We start from the raw sequence: 17180 nt of genomic DNA on the forward strand, positions 1-17180 counted from the left end.
AGCTGCCACTCTAACATCGCAAACATTTTAAATAGAACACCCGTATGTATACCGACAGCTTCCCCAGTAAGCCAAGGGAAAATGTGCCGAGCAGGATTTGTGCAGCTCTTCATCACAAACGTTTTAGATAGAACACCTATATGCAAAGTGAGAGCTATGGTCTTCCATAGTAAGCCAAGGGAAAGTTCGCCGCGCAAGATTTGTGCATCTCTTCAATGCAAACGGTTCAGGTTGAATAAGGTATGCAAAGCCAAGAGAAAATTTGGCAAGCAGAATTTGTACCTCTATTCAACGCAAACGGTTTTTTTGGATGACCCCTGTGCAACCACGTACAGACAATTTTGTAAGATTTGCATCTGTCATATTGGGTATATTGCCATTTGTCAAACTAGGAAGATTGACATTTGTTGATCTAGTAACATTGCCATTTCTCAAACCTTGTAAAACTGTGATTTGTCAAAATATGCAACTAAATATCACTAGCACTATCTAATTTTTGCAACTAAATTCAGTAATTAAGCATATATTTCATTCATAGATTAAGCAGTCATTCTTAATTTATACAAATAGTTCAACTCGACAGCTGAACCGACCAAACTTTTCCCCAATTGTTGCCAACCACTAACTGAAATAGCTAGTTCAACTATATATACTAGCTAATTTTAAGTACGTTGTACAGTTACAACACATCTATAGTCAGATGAACTGAACAAAATAGCCCCTAAATACTACTACTACTATAAAGGGGCTTTGTACTACTTTCGGCCGCCTCTCCTCTGTCGAGGGCGCTCAGTAAGAGGAAGAAGAGGAGGAGGAGCCTACCGACGAGCTAGAAAACTGCAATATGGTGCCTGCCGCTGCTGCACCCTCAACGACGCTCACCTCGAATGCCCTCTCTCACTCCAGATGACTCGTCTTGAAGTGGCCGGACTACTCATAGATCTCCTGATTCCTCGCCTCTGCGTCAGCATGTGCGGCGACCGTGGCCGTGGTAAGGCTCTTTGCGTGCTCGACGAGGCCCTCCTCCTCCTCCCGTAGAAACTCGTTGTAGCGCTCAAGGTCGCTGACGCATGTGCGGGACTCCACCTCATCCTTCCTTCGGGCAGCGGTGGTGGAGCAGGTGATGATCCCTGCGTTCGATGCTGGGTTGGCAGCCATGGCGGCCGATGATGGGGCGACGACCATGACCACCACTTCCCGCCTTCGGGCCGCAGTGGCGGACCGGGTGATGGCCATGGTGGTCGGCAGTGGGATGCGGCCACGGCAGCCACCTCCCGCCTTCGGGTCACGGTGGATGAGCGGGTGATGGCCCTGGATTTCTATGGTGATGTGGCGGCAACGGCGGCCGGCAATAGCTGCCGATGGGCAGCGGCGGCCGAGCGTGTGGTGGGTGTTCCGTGCACACCCAACAGGGACGCCACGTGCTCTACACTATGCCAGAGACTGTGCCGCCGCCGCGGTGTAGCCTCCCAGCTGGAGCTGTCCTCTGATGACGGCGGAGTGGCTGAGTGACGATGATGGACCAGTGCCATTGCCGATTATGTGAGAAGCAGACGAGATAAACTACATAGAGGGTGGGGAAAATGTGACGCATGACTCGTCGGCCGTGAGGGTTTATATAGTAGGCTGGTAAGAATTGGGATTTGGGGGGATTTCACCCAGTCGGGTGGGAAGCTTGCGCGAGAACGGGCTCACCACCATTTGGCCTAAAGAACGCCCACGCGCGCTGCTCAAGCTTGCGCTTGAACCATCTGCGGCAGCGGGGTGACAAGATGTGTGAGAGGAGGACGAAAGGACATGTACACATACAGTTAATAAAAAATGTTTGTGATTTAATTACCTACTATACCCCCATCCTGGTTTATAAGTAGGATTTAATTAATAAAATACGAATGCATGTCGCCAAAGATTATAGCATTGGATTCGTATTTGAACATAGTTTCCACTTATATAATTTTTGTAAGATGCATTAACATTTTGTAAGTTAAATTTAAGGTTATATACCAGTAAGCGTTTGCCCACAACACACGCGGCTTATTCCATCACAAACAGCTTGGATGGATCAACTATATGCCACGTATCGCACACACAACTCTAATATGATTCGTTCTTGATGTCTTCGACATCGCTTGCACAGTTCGTCTTATTTGCCACATATCACTGCACCGGCCTCTACTCGTGCCCCTCGGAAAGCTCTGCTCGCCGTTAGGCGCAGCAGTGTGTTGTGCTCGCCGTTAGGCGCCGCGGCACGCTCTACTCATGTCTGTCAGCGCGCTCGGCTTGTGGAGAACTTTTCCTTGAGTGTTCAGCTGCTATATGCATATATATGGTTGCTTGCCATTGAGGCGACCGCGAAGCGCTCTGCTCGCGTCCCTCGCCTGCTCTGCCAGCGGTTGGGCCTACGCACGATCATGTCGGGGGCCCCATATGCATGCTGTTGCACCGCATGCGTTGCCACACAATGCAGTTATGTGCGACACGATGGAGTTATGCGCTGCGAAATAGAACTGCCATCAGGGTCTGCCGATATTCTAGGTCGTCCGGCTTCCCCTTTAATTCCCGCGGCCATTATAACCTTAGTCTCTTCAAACTTTCGATCGCGCCCACAACACAACAAGCACACCCACGATGACACATAGAGAGGGGGTGTCTAGCGGTGCTCCAATGAAGTTCGGCGAGCATAAAGTGGAGATCCATGTGAGGGAGATGGATCTCTTGGTGGTGTACACCATCGAGCCGGCCGTGGTGGATGACTACATCAACAACGTTGAGCAGTTGCTTGATCGAGACAAGTAAAGGTGGTCGGCATCGACCTCCAGTACACCGTCGGTCGTCCCAACATAGATCAGAAGGTTGCCACAGCCTAGTTGTGCGTGCACCATCATTTCCTCATCTACCAAAACCGCATGGCCACAGAGCCTTCTGACCATTTCGCCAGGTTTGTCAAGAGCACCGACTACAAGTTCACTATTGTGGAAACCATCGATGATGTAAAAGCGCTCAGGGTTACGGGCTTGGCTTGCAAGAACCTTATCGAATTCCGTGAGCACTACATCGTCTGGGGCATCACGAAGAAGGACTCCCTGGTTGAACTCGCGTCGGCCATCATCGACCTATACTACGAAAAGATGAAGCATGATGCCAACAGAACACGTCCCGTATCTTGGCATGGGGCCTGGATGCGGCAACTGGATGAACCTTGCCTCAAGTTCGTGGCCAAGAGCGTGTACACATGCTACGAGATGCACAGGCAGATCGTTGACATGAGGAAGTGCCTTGTTACTCAAATCGACGAACCCGAATCGAGCCACAAGCAGAGAAACCGTCACAAGAAGTAGATGATGATCAAATGATCGTTTAATCTAGTTAATCATGCATGTAATATATAGTTTACTTTGGTGTGAGGAAATGTGATGTGTGTAGTAGCCACCTTTGTAATTATGCATGTAATAGTTTACTTTGGTGTGTGCAAATGCCATGCTTGTAGTATCCACCTATGTAAGTGGATGTTTAATTTGGTTATGCAACCATGTCCTTATAAGTGTGTGTGTGTGTGTGTCTATATATATATATATATATATATATATATATATATATATATATATTGTTGTTTTGTATGCAATCCCATCGCACAACACACACGTCTTATTAGCAGCAATCGTCTATGTTACTATCGGTCTTCGCACACTCTGATTACAAACCTATTTGCCATGTATCACACACATATTGTTATATTGAACCATTTCCGTTCTCTTATCTCAACGCAAACAATTCATCTGAGTGAACCGCACGTCGTATATCGCACACACCTTGATCCAGCTGACCATTTCTTTTGTGTTGCCTAATCACAAACAGTTCATCCGAGTGAACCGTATGTTGTATATAGCACACACCTTCATCTGGCTGCCCGTTTCTTTTGTTCCTCCTCATCACAAACAGTTAATTGAACTGAACCTTATGCCTTGCATCGCACATGGAACTAAAATCTGAACTGTGTTTGATGCATCCGTCATCGCAAACTTTTGCACCTTTTTTGCCGGGTTTTTTACACCACCGTTTGCGATTAATGCATCGCACACAGTTTTGCCAAAGGGTCTCTAATCATAGTGTCGCGTTAGCAGCATCCTGCAGTAGTGTTATATACCAAAAGATGGGCACTGGAGGTGGGCCAGGGTGCTCACCACCCACCAAGGCGCGCCTGGAGGGGCTGGTGCGCCCTGGTGTCTTGTAGACACCTGGCAGCCACACTCTGGTAGCTCTTTTCTCCAATATTTTTATTTATTCAAAATAATTCTCCATAAGATTTCAGCTCATTTGGAGATGTGCAGAATAGCTATCTCTGACATAGCTTTTTCAGGTCCAGAATTCCAGCTGTCGGCATTCTCTCTCTTTGTGTAAACCTTGCATATTATTAGAGATAAGGCATTAGAATTACTCCATAAGTCTAATTAAGCATAAAAACATTATCAATAACAGTATGGAAACATGATGCAAAATGGACGTATCAACTCCTCCAAGCTTAGACCTCGCTTGTCCTGAAGTGAAAGCCGATATCGGAAATCATGTACACATGTTTAGAGAGAGAGAGAGGTGTCGATAAAACCAAAATATGGACATAGTAGCATCATGCATATTATTATAACAACAACAAGCTTTATCATATTATAAAACCTTCTCATATAACTTCTCATGAACAAGTAACAATTCATCACAGCATCGAAGTAGAAAGCATAAGCATTATTGAAAACCAACAAACTATGTTTTCAGTCAACTTTGCAACTGCAATTCATGATATTTTTGAGAAGGGTCTCCTATCAGAGCCTTTTAGCAAGTCCACACACTCACCCATCACTTAATCTTCTATGATTTCTAACACTCACAACATATATATGAGCAGAAAGTTTCAACCGGACACATAAAAAGATAGGGGCTTAGGGGCTAATAGTTTTGCCTCCCAACTTATTCACCTCAAGGGTGATGTCAACAATAATAAGTCATGCTCACACATATCCAACTGTATATATGTTCCTAGATCTTTTTCCAGCACATGATGCTTGCCAAAGAGAAAAATAAAAAGGAATAGAGGAAAATACTTTAAGTTGCATAAAAGTAAAAGATAGGCCCTTCGTAGAGGGAAGCGGAGGTTGTCATGTGCCTATTGGTTTTGTATGCACAATCTGTTAATGCAAAAGAACATCACATTATATTACCCCTGATGATAGCAACCTTTATTATGCAGTCTGTCGCTTCTATGACTTTGCCATCACAAGTTCGCACAACACTTATTTTACCTTACATTAAATGATCAAACACATTTAGGAGTAACTTTTATTGCCTTTTTGCACCGATGACAACTTACTTGAGGGATCTTGCTCAATCCATAGGTAGGTATGGTAGACTCTCAAAACATTGATTTGGGTTTAAGGGTTTTGGATGCACAAGTAGTATCTCTACTTAGTGCGGATTTTTGGCTAGCAAAGTTATTGGGCAAGCACCACATGTTGAAGGGTCTATGACAATAAAAATTCTATATGAATATGAACAAACATAAATCATTACATTGTTTTCCTTGTCCAACGTCAACAATTTTGGCATAAGATATTTAGTGGGGGCTCACATCATAAAAGAAGTCGAAGATAGTATATTTGCATGTGAATCTTCTCTTCCCTTATTAATTCTTTCATGAATTGCATCATTGACCAATGCTATGTTTGTCAACTTCCAATAAATTTTACCACTTATACTTTTCCTTATGTGGTGTCATTACCTACCATAAGATTAGCATATGATCTTTTTCATTATTTCCGTTATTTTGATTGAAACAGAAAAGTAAAGAAGCAAAAACTCAAACTAAACTTTATTATATAACCCCGACTCAATTACATAGATAGATAGATCACGAAACTAGCACTCAAAAATAGATCACACTAAACTCTTATTTAACTAAATCACGAAATAGCTAAGGATCAAACTAAGATAGGTAAAGGTAATAAAAGTGACGGTGATACAATACTGGGGCATCTCCCCCAAGCTTGGCACAAGCCAAGGGGAGTGCCCATACCCGTGTGTTCAAGTCTCCTTCTTTGGTGATGAAGATGATGGTGGTAGTGATGATGTAGTAGGAACATCATACTTCAGCCCTAGACGGTACTCTAATCTACGATTGATTCTCCGAAGGGCGATGTTTTGCTCTTCCAACAAAATAATTTCATGAGTGGGATATTTATTCTGAACACAAATCGTACTGAAGGCCTTGAAGGCTTTGATTTCAGTGGGGGTGAGATAATCGTAGTAAGGTTGAAGGATGTCCTCCTATTTCTCGGCCTCTGCTGAAAGCATGGCTTGCCCCCCTTCTTGAGTCTGGTCCCCTACAGCTTCCTTGACCTCGTATGTCTTGGTAGCTTCTTTTGGTTCTTCTCTCTTTAGCTCCATTTTTAGCAGCCAAGCATTGCCTTCTACATTGTTGGAGGAGGGAGAAGACATGATGCCTGGCTTGATAAATCTGACACAAAAACAACACGAAACAAGAACAAAGGATTTCTCCGCAATACGATGGTCAAAAAATCCGCAAAAATATTTCTTTAGAGAGCTAAAGAGAATTATGAAATAACTTCTCTCTAAAGGGTAATTTTCCTCTAGAGAGAAGTTATCCTGCAAAAAATCTAAGACGAGAATTTTACAATAGAACATGCTCACCAACTTTAAATTCCCGCTTTTGGATTTTTTTGTCATGCCATCTTTTCACTTTTTCTTTAAATAGTTTGTCATTTTCATAAGCTTGGGTTCTCCATTCATCTAGTGAGCTAAAATCAAATAACCTCTTTTCACCAACAAGTTTGAAATCATAATTGAGTTCGTTAATTTCCCAATATGCTTTATGTTCTAACTCAAGAGGTAAACGACAAGCTTTTCCATAATCCATTTTGTATGGGGACATACCATAAAAGTTTTCTAAGCTATTCTATACGCCCAAAGTGCATCACCAAGTTTTTTAGACCAATTCTTTCGGGACCTATTGGCCTTTTTTGTAATATTAATTTTATTTATCTACTGCTAACTTCAACTTGACCACTAGATTGAGGGTGATAGGGTGATGCAATTCTATGGTTAATATCATATTTAGCAAGCATTTTACTGAAAGCACCACGAATAAAGTGTGAACCACCATCGGTCATCAAATATCTAGGGACTCCAAACCTTGGGAAACTAACTTCTTTAAGCATTTTAATGTAGGTGTTATGATCAGCATACTAGTTGGAAGAGCTTCTACCCACTTAGTGACATAATCAACAACAACCAAAATACGTGTACACCCATTAGAGGAAGGAAAAGGTCCCATATAATTGAAACCTCAAACATCAAATGGTTCAACAACAAGTGAATAATTCATAGGCATTTCCTGACGCTTACAAATATTACAAATTTTTTGGCGTTCATCACAAGACAAGACAAACTTACGGGCATCTTTGGAAAGAATAGGCCAATAAAAACAAGATTGCAATACCTTGTGTGTAATTCTATCTCCCGCATGATATCCTCTGTAGCCTTCAGAGTGACATTTTCATAGGATTTGTTCCTATTCATGCTCAGGTACACAACATCTAATAATATCATCTACTCCTTCTTTATAAAGATGTGGGTCATCCCAAAAGTAATGTCTTAAGTCATAAAAGATTTTTTTTTCTTTTGTCGGTATGTGAAACTAGGTGGTATGAATTTGGCAACAATGTAATTTGCATAGTCAGCATACCAAGGAGTGTTATGAGTAGCATTTATTACAGCTAATTGTTAATCAGGGAAACTATCATCAATAGGTAGTGGGTCATCAAGAATATTTTCTAACCTAGACAAGTTGTCAGCTACGGGGTTCTCGGCTCCTTTCCTATTAGTAATATGCAAATCAAATTCTTGAAGAAATAGAACCCACCTAATGAGCCTAGGTTTAGGATCTTTCTTTTCCATAAGATATTTAATAGCAGCATGATCGATGTGAACAATTACTTTGGAATCAACAATGCAAGATCAGAATTTATCACAAGAAAACACAACAGCTAAAAATTCTTTCTCAGTAGTAGCATAATTTCTTTGGGCACTGTCTAGAGTTTTACGGTGTCGTGGTTTTGTCATGGTAGATGCCCTAGCAAAAGGACTTAGGTGTGGAGCCATCGCGACATTGGTTAGCTTGAAGGGATTGAACGGGACGAAAGACACAAGGTTTACCCAGGTTCGGCCCCTCACAACGAGGTAAAAGCCTATGTCCTGCTTGTACTATATTGACTGGTTATTGATTACAAGGGAGCGGAAATGCTTGACCTAGCTATCGATTGGTTGTTGCTTGAGTTAACCCACAGCAGGGTCTCACCTTTATATACACAGGTCGAGGCCTTGGCTTAGAAGAGTCCAAGTTGGATCACATAACATGACCAACTCGGTTTTTAAGTCGCCTTGCCTTGCTAGGCAAGTCGCCATCGGGCGGCTCACACCTCCATGTCTTGGGCCCTCAACTGGCCCACCTCTTAACCCGCCTCCAGTCTTAATGTCTTCTTAGGCCCATTTAAGCCTTTACACTTGAGTCGCCAACAGTGTAACCCAACCCCTCCTGGGCAGGTCACACCACGGGGTTATATCCCTAACATTAGGCCCCGGATTGATTTGAACTTGTTCATGTCAATCTTCATCTCTAGTTGGCGAGTCTTCCTCAATCTTTCCGAAACTTTAGCTTTTGAACAGTCCTTGTAACCCTCCATGACATCACATGAAATAAATCCAGAAAAAACCGATGACATCACAACGGATCTTTTCGCATTAACTAGCTATCCGAGAATCGAGGTGTCTCCTTTGTTAAGATAATCAAGACGCCTCCTTGATTTCCGTGCATGCCATTTTACTGTTCCACTTTTTTCCTTATAAATAGGCACGGGAGGGGGGGTACCCTTTTTCACCTTTACCCCCATCGACCCCTCTTCTTCTTCCTTCTCGCGCCGCTCGTCCCACTAAAGCTCCGCCACCGCTGCCGAACTCCGTCAACCACTCCGTTGAGTCTACTACATCACCCTGCTCGGACCAGAGAGTTGCGGCGCCCACCGCTCTTCACTCAAATCCTTAGGTAACGCTCCTTCCTTCATTCAGATCCACATTAGGGTGCCCTAGTTTACGAAGTTCTCGTAGTTCGTCGAAGTTCATCCATATCTTGCTTTTAGAAAACGTAGCTCCATCCAAAAATATATATAGTTAGAGCGGCCGTTGTTTTCAACCTCTATCTTGCGTCTTAGATAAATCTTCTTCTTTGTTGAATCAATACATAGCTCGCTTGTTCTTCTCTATCGGCTCTTAGGTTTAGAAATGGTTCTTCTTTTTGGCCTGTCGTAGATCCATAAATATAGTTGCATCATGTGAAACTTGTTTATCCAACACTTAGCAAAAATTTCAACTACCCGCTATTCAATACTCGGGCAGCTTAAATAATGACTCTGTAACCCGCCACCACCTGGGCGGCTTAACCATGAATTTGCAACCTGGCTAGAAATCCAAAGACTTGTCTAACCCGCCAACATGTTGCCGGCTCATATATTCACAACTTAACCTGCCATACTCTCATAACCTGATAGTCATTCCACTTTGTAGCTAAGGCGGCTCTGAATTCCTTCAAGTGTCTATAATATGCAACCTTCTAACTGTAACTAGTTTCTCCTTTACTGAATCATCACACAATCATTTAGACGGCTTACCATATCCTTATTTTTTGTCACAGCTCATTGCTTTCAGCTCATCATGACAAAAACAACACCCACCACTTGTGACTGGATCGCCTCCAGAGTTACAGAGGACACACTCACTAATTATGTGACCATGGGAGTTTTATCTGCCAAAGAGGTCATCCACTGGCGGGTTCTAGGCCCTGAATGCCCTCCTCAACCCCAAGAGGGTGAAGTTATAGTTTTCACAGACCACCTACTCTGTGGCTTCTCACTACCTGGCTCAAAATTCTTCTGGGACGTTCTGCATTTCTATAACCTTCATCCACAAGATATCAGCCCCAATTCCGTCTACAACATATACAACTTTCAAGTGTTATGTGAAGTATACCTTGGGGAAGAACCCTCTATTGATCTGTTCACATACTATTATTATATCAGTTGCCACACTGAGATGACAGATGGGCTTAGTCTTGAGGTTGGAGGTGTTTCTATTCAGATGCGTAGAGACATAACTTTCCCATCAGCCGCCCTACCAAGCCACCCCAGAGATTGGAATTACACTTGGTTCTACTGCAAGGACACTCCTCAGCTGGAGAGAACCCTCTGCCGGGCTACCACCCTACCGGCTCACCACAAGCGGCCCGCTTCCAGGTCAATTAACCGCTATAGAATGCGGTCTATATGCCTCCACTTTTTCAAAGGTCCGACAACACCCAAGATCTCGTGTCTGGCTTACCCGACACGCCTGCCCCTCGCAAGCGTCGAAATGAGGTGCCTCATAGCCCGACTCTTTCTCTTCCAAAAGCTGGTCTTATACATCAACCTCTTAATCCTTCTGACCCAAAGTATCAGAGGACGCCTACGTCATCCAGGGACTCTACTGGGACTCAAATGCATGTGTTCAAGATTGCCCATGGGTAAGTACCTTTAACTTTTTCATGAATGACTTATAATGATGCACTCATGGATTTTTGTATTTCTTGTCACAGAGGGGTAGCAAAAGCAGGCAAGAAACAGAAGGTGGGCGGCTCTTCAAAAGACTCCTCAGTCGCTGAGCCGGAGAGGCAGGTACAAGAAACCCCCGAAGCTTCAATTCAAAACCCTGAAGATCTTGCCAACGACCCGCCACCATAGGCTGATACTGCCGTCTTTGAAGCAATGGTTGGTCACTGAAATAAATCCACCTGCTAGTCATATCCTGCCCAGCCTTGCCAAGCTAACCGAAGAGACACCCCCTGGATAAAAAGTATGATGATTTGACTATCATTAGGACAACTTACACAGCGCCAGGAGCCTTAATTGTGCTAGCCAAGCATAGCACTAAGGAAGAATCTTCTTCCTTAGAAAAAGGCATGGCCAAACTGGACCTAGAAAGCTACTCGTCCTTCAGTGCAGGTGATGTGTATGCGGGCTATTGGAGTCGCCTTAACATAAGTAGAGACATGGAGGTCGGGCTTGTTCAACTCATGAAGTAGAAATATGAGGTATGAGATCATCCCTCTCCTCTTTAGCCTTGCTGATATACTTATATCCATAGTAGCCCCCAAGTATACAGTATATGAAAAGTAGTGAGTATGTTGTAGACTTGTAATTTTTTTCCAAAGTGTAGCCCCTAATGGCCAACTTAACTTAACAAGATAAGCCGGGACTTATAGTCACTTAAGAACCAAATATGTAGCCCACAAGGGCCGGCTTAACTTAACAAGTTGAGCCGGGACTTATAGTCACTTTAAGAACCAAATATGTAGCCCCCAAGGGCTGGCTTAACTTAACAAGATGAGCCGGGTCATAATAGAAATTAAAAATACCTACATTAGCCCGCAAGTGTAAAGTATATTGCTTGCAATATGCTTCGGACTTTAAGTAGTTGTATGATATTGAAACTGTTCATTATGTGGTAACCATTGTTTCTATCTCTTACTGCAGGAGGCTTTGAATGCCAAAGAGTCACAGCTTGGCGACTTAAAGAAGAATATTGAGCTTCAACAAACTGAAACTTCCAAGGCCAAATCAAAGTTGAAGACCTCATTGGAGGAATTTGAGAATATCAAAGCAAGTTTTGACGCTGAAAGAGCTTCCTGGGAAACTGACAAGGCTGCATTGCAGAAAAGAGCCGAAGATGCTGAGGCTGAACTTAAGCCACTAACTAAAGAGCTAGCCAGCTTAAAGCAGCACATATGTCAGATGTCTGCCGCCATCTTTGGTAAGCCCAATATGCCACTCCTCATCTATTTTGATATTTTTTAACCTGCCTAGTGATTCATAATATATGATCTTTAACCGGTCTAGTGACTTATGCAAATAATTGAACAGGCCTTAGAACCACCAGCCTTGGTCAAGATATGTTGCTCAAATTGAAGGCGGTCTATTCTTTTACAGAGCAGTTGTATGATGGAACACTGTGTAATCTTGTGGCTTTGGGAGGAGGTAGAAACTGTGTTGGACCATCTGTCAACGGTACCAACTGAAATTGAAGAAATGAAATTATCACTGGTACAGCGAGGTGCTATACAAATAGGTTTTAACCCCTTTCCGTGATGGCGTTCAGAACCGTCACCTAGTGAGTGACTGCGATAGGGGGGGTACTTCCCACACGACCCAGAAACCGTCGGGGATATGCCCTCCTGGCACACACGCTCGGCAAAATGAGGTCGTGTGCGACCGGTGAGTGGTCAAATACGGTTATACATACAGTAGTGCTGAAAAATACAATTATACAGGTGAAATCATTTCCGGTCATAAGTACATCCCACACAGTCAATCCCCATTAAACATTTCCGTTCGTATATACATCCCACACAGTCGCTCCAAGGAAAACATTTCCGTTCGCTGGTACATCACACACAATTTTCCCTGTTAAATCGTTTGTGATAGCGTTGCCATTGCACATGATATTAACAAATTTATCATTTGATGTATTGAATTCATCGCACACGGTGCATAGAAGAAATTGTGTGGCAAAGGCTGTCCATCACACACAGTTTTTATGTGGTAAACATTTGCGCAAGGTGGCCTAACACAAACAATTTTCAAGAGAATGTTATGTGTGATTGTTCATTGATCCAACACGGTTTATTCCTAGAAACTGTGTGCGTTGCTTGACGTTATCGCCAACGGTCTTTTCTCAATAATTGTTTGCAACAGCAAAACCCAATTAGGAGGCTAATTCGCCATTAGCAGGCTAATTTCCCTATTATTAATAATCTATTTATTAATCTAATTGACATTCATATTAAGCACATAATATATTTCATTTCCATATTAAGGAAGCAGGATTTCATAATTGAAATACATCAGAGTACAACATGATATAGATTCAGCACTCATCTACCCCATTACACAACTGCACCAGCACCAAGTTTCACATGCAACATCTAGAACCTTTCGAAATTAACATCATAGACGGTACATAGACAAATGCATCTCATCTAGAAAACTGCTGAAGCGGAAGACGAATATTGATCCTTCATTCATGTTGAAGGTCTTTGCAACTTTAGGCTAGTCCCTGTGGATGATTGACTGTCCATCCTTCGTCCTCTTTAGGAACACTTCAATATTGAACCGTGGGTGTTGTATGGAAACCTTCCTCGCCTCCTAACCATAAAGGTGGTTTGAGAGGTATCCATTAGTGAAATGCTTTGGAAAGGCCTAAAAACAAGGATGTGCATAAATATCTTCTCTATATTGGAAATGGGGCAAAGGAATAAAAAAAGGCAATGTATAATAGTTAGTACCATCTTGTGGTGAACTGATGTCTTCTTAATTGTGCAGACAAAGATCTTGTTGTTTTTTGTCACTAATTTCTTTATCCTAACAATCTTTCTGAGTTTCTTGACATGATTGATATTCATGGACAACTCATTTCCCCATATGCAAAAAGGGTCGAACAGTGGGTCAAAACATCTGACAGCAGGACCTACATGTGCAAGACCAAGTTGTTAAAAACCTAAATATTAGAATGGTTCCTGCAATTTCACAATAATGTGCTATTAGACAATGGACCATGCAGGTGCTAACCTCGATTGTAAACCCCAGTGCTTCCCATTGTTTCCCTACAACACATAAAAGGTAGTTAGTCATCAGGTTAAGTAAGGGTTCGCATGCTATTAGTAAAATATGTTGTTGAAAACTAAGCACATTGCATATTCATCAGATTAATTCAAGCCACATGGAAAACCCATTTATCCAAACCAAGCATGATTAAGAACTAGGAAATATAGCACTTGTATATGTTTCTCATGTATTAAGTGCAACCAAATTTGATTTATTCCTCACGTGCACAACAATACAAAATTCTACCGATGACAATTGGACATCGCATTGCAGAAATGAACCAAGAAGTTAACTAAACACCACAAGAAATGAACCAAACATTAACTAAGCACCACATTGCACAATATAACATACTCCTAATAGAAGATCAGACAGTTAATCAAACCAAGCATGCTTAACAACTTGGAAATATAGAAATTGTATTTGTTTCTCATGTATTTACTACAGCCAAATTCAGTTTATTCCTCACATGGTATACAAGAACAGAATGCACCCACAACAATTGAACACCGAATTGCAGAATTGAACCAAACAGTTAACTTAAACACCACAACAAATGAACCAAATGTTATCTAAGCACCACATTGCGCAATATAACATACTCCTAATAGAAGATCAGACGGTTAACCAAACCAAGCATACTTAACAACTTGGAAATATAGCAATTGTATTTGTTTCTCATATATTTACTACAGCCAAATTCGATTTACTTCTCACATGGTATACAATAACATAACGCACCCACAACTATTGAACATCGCATTGCAGAATTGAACCAAACAGTTAAGTAAACACCACAACAAATGAAACAAATGTTAACTGAGCACCACATTGCACAATGTATAACCAAACCAAGCATGCTTGATTACTTGTAAATATAGCAATTGTATTCGTTTCTCATGTATTTTGTAAAGATAAATTCAATTTATTACTCACATGGAAGACAATACAAAATTGCAGCCTGAAGAATTGAACATCACATTTGCAGAACTGAACCAAACAAATAACTAAAGACGACAACTAATTAACCAAACAGTTAATAAGTGAGCACCACACTGCACGACATATAGAACATATACACTAGAGCAACATATTGCATGGTAAAATTTGATAGCACAATTCACTAGAATTTGTTAAGGAAAGGCAGGAGCAACACACGCAACGGGTAAATCAAGCATGCTTAACCGGCATAGCTAGCAAATGGCAAGGTGCTCCTCCAAGATCTGGGGGTCCGCACGAAAGGCAGCCATCGCGACCTCATCCGCGTGTGCGGCCACGATTTGCTTCTCCGCTGCCAAATATTCCTTAAGCTCCTGGCTATACTGGGCGCACCATGGCTTAGGGCGGCGCTTATTTGGTGGAGGGGTCGGTGATTTGGGTGCAAGGTGTCGCGCTGGCGGTCGGGGCATGTGGGATGTGGAAGGATGAGGAGGATGGGGGTCAGGTGTGGATTACCTGCTTGGCTAGATGAGGCCGAGCAGCGTGAAGGAGGGTCGCCAGCGAGAAGGCGGCGCTGCAAGCAAGGAGTGAAGGTTTCAGCTTGGAAAGGAACACAGGAGCAGGGGAAATGTGGATTTTGGTAAGGGGGAGAGGCGGGGAGGTAGATATTTTCACGGAAGCCAAAATTTATGAATCGGCTCAATGAAAAACTGGCTCGCAAAGTGTCATCAGACATGGTCCCTTATTTAGAACTGTGTATGATATGTGAACATCACAAATGATTCAGATAGCTTAACCCGTGTGTGATGAGTTTGAACGTCAAAAATTTTGGTTCGAATTTCCCTGGTTACAGTGGTCATCCACGTCATTGCATAATTTGGGTACACAAAGGAGACTACAGCACACCCACACTTAATCGAGCAAGTTCAGCAATTAAATAGAGCTAGCTGGCCTAAACATTACTCTAACAAATTAAAGACTGGCGCTCTTAATTAAACAAAACAAAGAGTACTACTACTGCTGGTGCTTGTTGATCTACGCTGCCTCCTCCATGTCCAGCTCGCGCCCGACGGTCTCGTGGGGAAGGGGCTCCATGGCATCCATCACACCATACTTGGCAAACATCTCGCCATCCGTGTCCGCCATCTCTTTGGAAAAGGCCGCCACGATATGGGCATGGGCGGCCGTGATCTGGGCTTGGATGGGCTCCGTTGTCGCAAGGTATGCGGGAGAGGAATAGACGGTTGCTCGAACACTCTAGGCGATTGCCAACTCTTCGGCCGTAGGTTGCCGACCATTTGTCAAAGAAGCTTAGTTCGATTTGTGCGTTGACCGCCATGAGCTGGCCGTGGGAGGCCTCGACATGGTCGTGAGCGGCCTCCATCAGGGCTAAGGCCACAACTACGGAACGGACAACTGTTGTGCCGCTCTCTCCAGTTGCTATCCCTGAGGCAGATGTTGCTGCCACCACCTGAGAAGCAACAACGACCATTTTGGCTGCCCGGTCGCAGATTGCAGCCGTGCTCATGCACCTTTTTAGCACGCGCATGGCGGCTGCGGCACGCTCTCGCCGAAGTGGGCCACCGAAGTTGCCCTCATGATGCGGGTCTATTTCCCCATCTTTCACCGGCGATGATTGAATAGTGAAATGATATTTGGGGAGCGAGCTAGTGTGGTTGACACACTGGCTGTGGACTGTAGCCGACGCACCTTCTTGCGTAAGCCATAGGCATACTATACACTGACTGTGCTCCAGGATATTTTGTACTGCATCTCACACGGTTGGTGATAATAAACTATGTGGGATCTACTTGATTTTTCACCTTGATTTGAATTACATAATGAGGTCACAACGGCAATGGACGGTGTTTGAATTGCTAGACCTTTTATCTGCAGTGTACACCCAACTATATGTGTGTCATAAAAAATTGGAATTATTCAGGGTTTGTTTGAAATTTTATACATTAAATTGTTTTTCTAGCCATTTCAGGTGCACAATTCAAAATTAAACTACATGCACATGCTTCGGTGCACCAACATGGGTTTAAAATCATATATGTGTCCGGGTTTATGCATATGTCCATGCAAAAAATGGGGATGAATTTCGAACACCACATCACTGTGGCTATCCGGCAAATGTTGGGGTACTTGCTTTTTTTTGGAGAAACTTGACAGTGGGGGAAAATCCCTACTATTTTTTCATATATCTATATAAATGGGGTGTTTACATAGACATAGCATCTAGCCAAATTACAAGGTGCACCTTTTCACCTAGTGTGCAGCTAGGGAACTCTAAGACAATGCAAGTTACAGGCTATACAATAGAGTTACAAAAAGTGACAAAGGCAGCTCTACGTGCTGCTTTAACTATATGTTGAAGGAGCTGGAGGTCCTCTTTGAATCGGGTCAGCCAGGTCTCAACCGTAGGAGCCACTCCTCTGAAATGTTTGTTGTTCCTCTCTTTGAACCATACTTGCTTTTGTAATTCTA

This window comes from Triticum dicoccoides, chromosome 7B (genome assembly GCF_002162155.2).
Source record: "Triticum dicoccoides isolate Atlit2015 ecotype Zavitan chromosome 7B, WEW_v2.0, whole genome shotgun sequence".
In the NCBI taxonomy this organism is placed as follows: domain Eukaryota; kingdom Viridiplantae; phylum Streptophyta; class Magnoliopsida; order Poales; family Poaceae; genus Triticum; species Triticum dicoccoides.